This window comes from Eschrichtius robustus, chromosome 8 (genome assembly GCF_028021215.1).
Source record: "Eschrichtius robustus isolate mEscRob2 chromosome 8, mEscRob2.pri, whole genome shotgun sequence".
Taxonomy (NCBI): Eukaryota; Metazoa; Chordata; class Mammalia; order Artiodactyla; family Eschrichtiidae; genus Eschrichtius; species Eschrichtius robustus.
In genome coordinates, this window is record NC_090831.1 from 28,535,280 (window position 1) to 28,545,283 (window position 10,004).

Genomic DNA, 10,004 nt, shown 5'->3' on the forward strand with positions numbered 1-10,004 from the left:
TGAATATATTCAGGAAAAAACGCATACGCCCTTTTTGGCCAAGGGCATGATTGTCGAAGTGTGGCCGCTTTTCCTGTGCTTTCAAGGCGATTCGAATCAACCTCCTGACATCTGTTTCCTGCAATTCTGCCTTGCTTTCAAATCTTCTTCGTTGCCTTCCCTCAATATATTTGTGGACGAGAGTTATCATTTATAACTCTGCAGGTTTGTGAATTGCAGTGCCCCTGAGCTCCATTGTTCAACTCGCTTTCTTGGGAGCTGGCCGCCAAAGCGCAGGATTGCTTCAGGCCCTGTTCTGGTCCCGGGCGGCAGGCTGAGCCTGTGGTTAATTCTTCTTCCTGATGGGAAAATAGAGTGACCTGTGCCAGTCCCAACACCTAGAGCTAGTCTCTCATTGGTTCCCCCTCTTCCCGTTCATCCTCAGGACAAATTGCAACCTGTACGGAACAGGAGGTTAAAGGTGCTGAGTCTCCAAGGAGGGAGATTGCTAGTAAAGCGGCTGGAATGGCGAACCCGAGCACAAGGAGATGAGAAATGAGGTGCGTTTTAGAAACCTTTCCCGATCACACGGTGTACCATCTTCTGGGTTTCTCATGCATGTTTTCGATGTAGGAAGATGCCCTTGCACCTGGAGATTTGGGACCCATGGGATGGGTACCACGCAGTATTACTTTAAAGGGTCTGCGTTCGCTCACCCAACCTCACCAAACCTCTCAGCCCCAAGAGTGTCCACCCTTATGTCTCCATCAGCTGTGGGTCTAGATATGGTCAATCCAGGTGGCATCACAGCCCCTGAACGAATTTTGTAAGAATTTCTCTCCCTTTCACTGTCTTTGTTTCACGGGTTTTTAAAAGTAATTGATTTTTATAATGGGGTTTAGCTGCTTTTCACTGCTGTGTTTATGCCGCTTTACACCCACTTGCCTCACTTACAGAGATATATCAGTACATAGGTTTTAAGATTCTTACTAGTCAGATATATTCTTGGGCGGTGAGTAGGGGGTGTTGAGTCCAGTTCCCTGAGCAAGGAGTAGGTCTTGTCTATTACATATTGGGTTTATGGAACGGTATCTGAGCTAATTTGAAACCCGTGTTTTATGCGTCACCCCGCCTCACCTTTCCCGTTAAGCAGCCATAGTGTGTTTTCTAAACGTGTGACTCTGTTCCGTTTTGTAATTCAATTCAAGTGTAGCGGTTTTTACATTCCCTCTATTAGTGATATCTTATGACAAGTGTCTTTTTCTGTGTGACTTTTTTCACTTAGAATCGTCGTACCTAAATCCACTCATCATGCTGCTACTAGCCTTATGACGTTGATTTCATGGCTGAGTGATATTCCACTGTACATAAGGACCACAACTTCTTTATCCATTTTTCTCTTTCCTGGGATATTTAAGGTGTAACGAAGTGGAGGTTCTTGTCAAGAGAGCAGCCCTAAACTTTGGGGTGCCTGTGTCTTGCTGATTTTTAGTTTTCCCAATTTATACGCCCATGAGTGGAAGTGCCCTATGCTCTCTAAGCTGAGTTTTTTAGATGTTTCAGGACACACCGTACACTTCTCCAGAGTGGCAGTTGGCAATTTACATCGCGCCCATCAGCGAAGCAAGGCTCCCGTTTCTCCATGGCCTGTCCTGCATTTCTGGTTTTGACACTTTATTCAGCATGGCCCTTTTGACCGATGGGAAGCGAGACTTCTTTGTAGCGCTGATTTGCCTTTCCAGGTTGCTTGGTTGGCCAAAAAGGGCGTATGCGTTTTTTCCTGAATATATTCAGGAAAAAACGCATACGCCCTTTTTGGCCAAGGGCATGATTGTCGAGGTGTGGCCGCTTTTCCTGTGCTTTCAAGGCGATTCGAATCAACCTCCTGACATCTGTTTCCTGCAATTCTGCCTTGCTTTCAAATCTTCTTCGTTGCCTTCCCTCAATATATTTGTGGACGAGAGTTATCATTTATAACTCTGCAGGTTTGTGAATTGCAGTGCCCCTGAGCTCCATTGTTCAACTCGCTTTCTTGGGAGCTGGCCGCCAAAGCGCAGGATTGCTTCAGGCCCTGTTCTGATCCCGGGCGGCAGGCTGAGCCTGTGGTTAATTTTTCTTCCTGATGGGAAAATAGAGTGACCTGTGCCAGTCCCAACACCTAGAGCTAGTCTCTCATTGGTTCCCCCTCTTCCCGTTCATCCTCAGGACAAATTGCAACCTGTACGGAACAGGAGGTTAAAGGTGCTGAGTCTCCAAGGAGGGAGATTGCTAGTAAAGCGGCTGGAATGGCGAACCCGAGCACAAGGAGATGAGAAATGAGGTGCGTTTTAGAAACCTTTCCCGATCACACGGTGTACCATCTTCTGGGTTTCTCATGCATGTTTTCGATGTAGGAAGATGCCCTTGCACCTGGAGATTTGGGACCCATGGGATGGGTACCACGCAGTATTACTTTAAAGGGTCTGCGTTTGCTCACCCAACCTCACCAAACCTGTCAGCCCCAAGAGTGTCCACCCTTATGTCTCCATCAGCTGTGTGTCTAGATATGGTCAATCCAGGTGGCATCACAGCCCCTGAACGAATTTTGTAAGAATTTCTCTCCCTTTCACTGTCTTTGTTTCACGGGTTTTTAAAAGTAATTGATTTTTATAATGGGGTTTAGCTGCTTTTCACTGCTGTGTTTATGCCGCTTTACACCCACTTGCCTCACTTACAGAGATATATCAGTATATAGGTTTTAAGATTCTTACTAGTCAGATATATTCTTGGGCGGTGAGTAGGGGGTGTTGAGTCCAGTTCCCTGAGCAAGGAGTAGGTCTTGTCTATTACATATTGGGTTTATGGAACGGTATCTGAGCTAATTTGAAACCCGTGTTTTATGCGTCACCCCGCCTAACCTTTCCCGTTAAGCAGCCATAGTGTGTTTTCTAAACGTGTGACTCTGTTCCGTTTTGTAATTCAATTCAAGTGTAGCGGTTTTTACATTCCCTCTATTAGTGATATCTTATGACAAGTGTCTTTTTCTGTGTGACTTATTTCACTTAGAATCGTCGTACCTAAATCCACTCATCATGCTGCTACTAGCCTTATGACGTTGATTTCATGGCTGAGTGATATTCCACTGTACATAAGGACCACAACTTCTTTATCCATTTTTCTCTTTCCTGGGATATTTAAGGTGTAACGAAGTGGAGGTTCTTGTCAAGAGAGCAGCCCTAAACTTTGGGGTGCCTGTGTCTTGCTGATTTTTCGTTTTCCCAATTTATACGCCCATGAGTGGAAGTGCCCTATGCTCTCTAAGCTGAGTTTTTTAGATGTTTCAGGACACACCGTACACTTCTCCAGAGTGGCAGTTGGCAATTTACATCGCGCCCATCAGCGAAGCAAGGCTCCCGTTTCTCCATGGCCTGTCCTGCATTTCTGGTTTTGACACTTTATTCAGCATGGCCCTTTTGACCGATGGGAAGCGAGACTTCTTTGTAGCGCTGATTTGCCTTTCCAGGTTGCTTGGTTGGCCAAAAAGGGCGTATGCGTTTTTTCCTGAATATATTCAGGAAAAAACGCATACGCCCTTTTTGGCCAAGGGCATGATTGTCGAGGTGTGGCCGCTTTTCCTGTGCTTTCAAGGCGATTCGAATCAACCTCCTGACATCTGTTTCCTGCAATTCTGCCTTGCTTTCAAATCTTCTTCGTTGCCTTCCCTCAATATATTTGTGGACGAGAGTTATCATTTATAACTCTGCAGGTTTGTGAATTGCAGTGCCCCTGAGCTCCATTGTTCAACTCGCTTTCTTGGGAGCTGGCCGCCAAAGCGCAGGATTGCTTCAGGCCCTGTTCTGGTCCCGGGCGGCAGGCTGAGCCTGTGGTTAATTTTTCTTCCTGATGGGAAAATAGAGTGACCTGTGCCAGTCCCAACACCTAGAGCTTGTCTCACATTGGTTCCCCCTCTTCCCGTTCATCCTCAGGACAAATTGCAACCTGTACGGAACAGGAGGTTAAAGGTGCTGAGTCTCCAAGGAGGGAGATTGCTAGTAAAGCGGCTGGAATGGCGAACCCGAGCACAAGGAGATGAGAAATGAGGTGCGTTTTAGAAACCTTTCCCGATCACACGGTGTACCATCTTCTGGGTTTCTCATGCATGTTTTCGATGTAGGAAGATGCCCTTGCACCTGGAGATTTGGGACCCATGGGATGGGTACCACGCAGTATTACTTTAAAGGGTCTGCGTTCGCTCACCCAACCTCACCAAACCTCTCAGCCCCAAGAGTGTCCACCCTTATGTCTCCATCAGCTGTGGGTCTAGATATGGTCAATCCAGGTGGCATCACAGCCCCTGAACGAATTTTGTAAGAATTTCTCTCCCTTTCACTGTCTTTGTTTCACGGGTTTTTAAAAGTAATTGATTTTTATAATGGGGTTTAGCTGCTTTTCACTGCTGTGTTTATGCCGCTTTACACCCACTTGCCTCACTTACAGAGATATATCAGTACATAGGTTTTAAGATTCTTACTAGTCAGATATATTCTTGGGCGGTGAGTAGGGGGTGTTGAGTCCAGTTCCCTGAGCAAGGAGTAGGTCTTGTCTATTACATATTGGGTTTATGGAACGGTATCTGAGCTAATTTGAAACCCGTGTTTTATGCATCACCCCGCCTCACCTTTCCCGTTAAGCAGCCATAGTGTGTTTTCTAAACGTGTGACTCTGTTCCGTTTTGTAATTCAATTCAAGTGTAGCTTTTTTTACATTCCCTCTATTAGTGATATCTTATGACAAGTGTCTTTTTCTGTGTGACTTATTTCACTTAGAATCGTCGTACCTAAATCCACTCATCATGCTGCTACTAGCCTTATGACGTTGATTTCATGGCTGAGTGATATTCCACTGTACATAAGGACCACAACTTCTTTATCCATTTTTCTCTTTCCTGGGATATTTAAGGTGTAACGAAGTGGAGGTTCTTGTCAAGAGAGCAGCCCTAAACTTTGGGGTGCCTGTGTCTTGCTGATTTTTCGTTTTCCCAATTTATACGCCCATGAGTGGAAGTGCCCTATGCTCTCTAAGCTGAGTTTTTTAGATGTTTCAGGACACACCGTACACTTCTCCAGAGTGGCAGTTGGCAATTTACATCGCGCCCATCAGCGAAGCAAGGCTCCCGTTTCTCCATGGCCTGTCCTGCATTTCTGGTTTTGACACTTTATTCAGCATGGCCCTTTTGACCGATGGGAAGCGAGACTTCTTTGTAGCGCTGATTTGCCTTTCCAGGTTGCTTGGTTGGCCAAAAAGGGCGTATGCGTTTTTTCCTGAATATATTCAGGAAAAAACGCATACGCCCTTTTTGGCCAAGGGCATGATTGTCGAGGTGTGGCCGCTTTTCCTGTGCTTTCAAGGCGATTCGAATCAACCTCCTGACATCTGTTTCCTGCAATTCTGCCTTGCTTTCAAATCTTCTTCGTTGCCTTCCCTCAATATATTTGTGGACGAGAGTTATCATTTATAACTCTGCAGGTTTGTGAATTGCAGTGCCCCTGAGCTCCATTGTTCAACTCGCTTTCTTGGGAGCTGGCCGCCAAAGCGCAGGATTGCTTCAGGCCCTGTTCTGGTCCCGGGCGGCAGGCTGAGCCTGTGGTTAATTTTTCTTCCTGATGGGAAAATAGAGTGACCTGTGCCAGTCCCAACACCTAGAGCTTGTCTCACATTGGTTCCCCCTCTTCCCGTTCATCCTCAGGACAAATTGCAACCTGTACGGAACAGGAGGTTAAAGGTGCTGAGTCTCCAAGGAGGGAGATTGCTAGTAAAGCGGCTGGAATGGCGAACCCGAGCACAAGGAGATGAGAAATGAGGTGCGTTTTAGAAACCTTTCCCGATCACACGGTGTACCATCTTCTGGGTTTCTCATGCATGTTTTCGATGTAGGAAGATGCCCTTGCACCTGGAGATTTGGGACCCATGGGATGGGTACCACGCAGTATTACTTTAAAGGGTCTGCGTTCGCTCACCCAACCTCACCAAACCTCTCAGCCCCAAGAGTGTCCACCCTTATGTCTCCATCAGCTGTGGGTCTAGATATGGTCAATCCAGGTGGCATCACAGCCCCTGAACGAATTTTGTAAGAATTTCTCTCCCTTTCACTGTCTTTGTTTCACGGGTTTTTAAAAGTAATTGATTTTTATAATGGGGTTTAGCTGCTTTTCACTGCTGTGTTTATGCCGCTTTACACCCACTTGCCTCACTTACAGAGATATATCAGTACATAGGTTTTAAGATTCTTACTAGTCAGATATATTCTTGGGCGGTGAGTAGGGGGTGTTGAGTCCAGTTCCCTGAGCAAGGAGTAGGTCTTGTCTATTACATATTGGGTTTATGGAACGGTATCTGAGCTAATTTGAAACCCGTGTTTTATGCATCACCCCGCCTCACCTTTCCCGTTAAGCAGCCATAGTGTGTTTTCTAAACGTGTGACTCTGTTCCGTTTTGTAATTCAGTTCAAGTGTAGCTTTTTTTACATTCCCTCTATTAGTGATATCTTATGACAAGTGTCTTTTTCTGTGTGACTTATTTCACTTAGAATCGTCGTACCTAAATCCACTCATCATGCTGCTACTAGCCTTATGACGTTGATTTCATGGCTGAGTGATATTCCACTGTACATAAGGACCACAACTTCTTTATCCATTTTTCTCTTTCCTGGGATATTTAAGGTGTAACGAAGTGGAGGTTCTTGTCAAGAGAGCAGCCCTAAACTTTGGGGTGCCTGTGTCTTGCTGATTTTTAGTTTTCCCAATTTATACGCCCATGAGTGGAAGTGCCCTATGCTCTCTAAGCTGAGTTTTTTAGATGTTTCAGGACACACCGTACACTTCTCCAGAGTGGCAGTTGGCAATTTACATCGCGCCCATCAGCGAAGCAAGGCTCCCGTTTCTCCATGGCCTGTCCTGCATTTCTGGTTTTGACACTTTATTCAGCATGGCCCTTTTGACCGATGGGAAGCGAGACTTCTTTGTAGCGCTGATTTGCCTTTCCAGGTTGCTTGGTTGGCCAAAAAGGGCGTATGCGTTTTTTCCTGAATATATTCAGGAAAAAACGCATAGGCCCTTTTTGGCCAAGGGCATGATTGTCGAGGTGTGGCCGCTTTTCCTGTGCTTTCAAGGCGATTCGAATCAACCTCCTGACATCTGTTTCCTGCAATTCTGCCTTGCTTTCAAATCTTCTTCGTTGCCTTCCCTCAATATATTTGTGGACGAGAGTTATCATTTATAACTCTGCAGGTTTGTGAATTGCAGTGCCCCTGAGCTCCATTGTTCAACTCGCTTTCTTGGGAGCTGGCCGCCAAAGCGCAGGATTGCTTCAGGCCCTGTTCTGGTCCCGGGCGGCAGGCTGAGCCTGTGGTTAATTTTTCTTCCTGATGGGAAAATAGAGTGACCTGTGCCAGTCCCAACACCTAGAGCTTGTCTCACATTGGTTCCCCCTCTTCCCGTTCATCCTCAGGACAAATTGCAACCTGTACGGAACAGGAGGTTAAAGGTGCTGAGTCTCCAAGGAGGGAGATTGCTAGTAAAGCGGCTGGAATGGCGAACCCGAGCACAAGGAGATGAGAAATGAGGTGCGTTTTAGAAACCTTTCCCGATCACACGGTGTACCATCTTCTGGGTTTCTCATGCATGTTTTCGATGTAGGAAGATGCCCTTGCACCTGGAGATTTGGGACCCATGGGATGGGTACCACGCAGTATTACTTTAAAGGGTCTGCGTTTGCTCACCCAACCTCACCAAACCTCTCAGCCCCAAGAGTGTCCACCCTTATGTCTCCATCAGCTGTGGGTCTAGATATGGTCAATCCAGGTGGCATCACAGCCCCTGAACGAATTTTGTAAGAATTTCTCTCCCTTTCACTGTCTTTGTTTCACGGGTTTTTAAAAGTAATTGATTTTTATAATGGGGTTTAGCTGCTTTTCACTGCTGTGTTTATGCCGCTTTACACCCACTTGCCTCACTTACAGAGATATATCAGTACATAGGTTTTAAGATTCTTACTAGTCAGATATATTCTTGGGCGGTGAGTAGGGGGTGTTGAGTCCAGTTCCCTGAGCAAGGAGTAGGTCTTGTCTATTACATATTGGGTTTATGGAACGGTATCTGAGCTAATTTGAAACCCGTGTTTTATGCATCACCCCGCCTCACCTTTCCCGTTAAGCAGCCATAGTGTGTTTTCTAAACGTGTGACTCTGTTCCGTTTTGTAATTCAGTTCAAATGTAGCTTTTTTTACATTCCCTCTATTAGTGATATCTTATGACAAGTGTCTTTTTCTGTGTGACTTATTTCACTTAGAATCGTCGTACCTAAATCCACTCATCATGCTGCTACTAGCCTTATGACGTTGATTTCATGGCTGAGTGATATTCCACTGTACATAAGGACCACAACTTCTTTATCCATTTTTCTCTTTCCTGGGATATTTAAGGTGTAACGAAGTGGAGGTTCTTGTCAAGAGAGCAGCCCTAAACTTTGGGGTGCCTGTGTCTTGCTGATTTTTAGTTTTCCCAATTTATACGCCCATGAGTGGAAGTGCCCTATGCTCTCTAAGCTGAGTTTTTTAGATGTTTCAGGACACACCGTACACTTCTCCAGAGTGGCAGTTGGCAATTTACATCGCGCCCATTAGCGAAGCAAGGCTCCCGTTTCTCCATGGCCTGTCCTGCATTTCTGGTTTTGACACTTTATTCAGCATGGCCCTTTTGACCGATGGGAAGCGAGACTTCTTTGTAGCGCTGATTTGCCTTTCCAGGTTGCTTGGTTGGCCAAAAAGGGCGTATGCGTTTTTTCCTGAATATATTCAGGAAAAAACGCATACGCCCTTTTTGGCCAAGGGCATGATTGTCGAGGTGTGGCCGCTTTTCCTGTGCTTTCAAGGCGATTCGAATCAACCTCCTGACATCTGTTTCCTGCAATTCTGCCTTGCTTTCAAATCTTCTTCGTTGCCTTCCCTCAATATATTTGTGGACGAGAGTTATCATTTATAACTCTGCAGGTTTGTGAATTGCAGTGCCCCTGAGCTCCATTGTTCAACTCGCTTTCTTGGGAGCTGGCCGCCAAAGCGCAGGATTGCTTCAGGCCCTGTTCTGGTCCCGGGCGGCAGGCTGAGCCTGTGGTTAATTCTTCTTCCTGATGGGAAAATAGAGTGACCTGTGCCAGTCCCAACACCTAGAGCTAGTCTCTCATTGGTTCCCCCTCTTCCCGTTCATCCTCAGGACAAATTGCAACCTGTACGGAACAGGAGGTTAAAGGTGCTGAGTCTCCAAGGAGGGAGATTGCTAGTAAAGCGGCTGGAATGGCGAACCCGAGCACAAGGAGATGAGAAATGAGGTGCGTTTTGGAAACCTTTCCCGATCACACGGTGTACCATCTTCTGGGTTTCTCATGCATGTTTTCGATGTAGGAAGATGCCCTTGCACCTGGAGATTTGGGACCCATGGGATGGGTACCACGCAGTATTACTTTAAAGGGTCTGCGTTTGCTCACCCAACCTCACCAAACCTCTCAGCCCCAAGAGTGTCCACCCTTATGTCTCCATCAGCTGTGGGTCTAGATATGGTCAATCCAGGTGGCATCACAGCCCCTGAACGAATTTTGTAAGAATTTCTCTCCCTTTCACTGTCTTTGTTTCACGGGTTTTTAAAAGTAATTGATTTTTATAATGGGGTTTAGCTGCTTTTCACTGCTGTGTTTATGCCGCTTTACACCCACTTGACTCACTTACAGAGAGATATCAATACATAGGTTTAAGATTCTTACTAGTCAGATATATTCTTGGGTGGTGAGTAGGGGGTGTTGAGTCCAGTTCCCTGAGCAAGGAGTAGGTCTTGTCTATTACATATTGGGTTTATGGAACGGTATCTGAGCTAATTTGAAACCCGTGTTTTATGCATCACCCCGCCTCACCTTTCCCGTTAAGCAGCCATAGTGTGTTTTCTAAACGTGTGACTCTGTTCCGTTTTGTAATTCAATTCAAGTGTAGCTTTTTTTACATT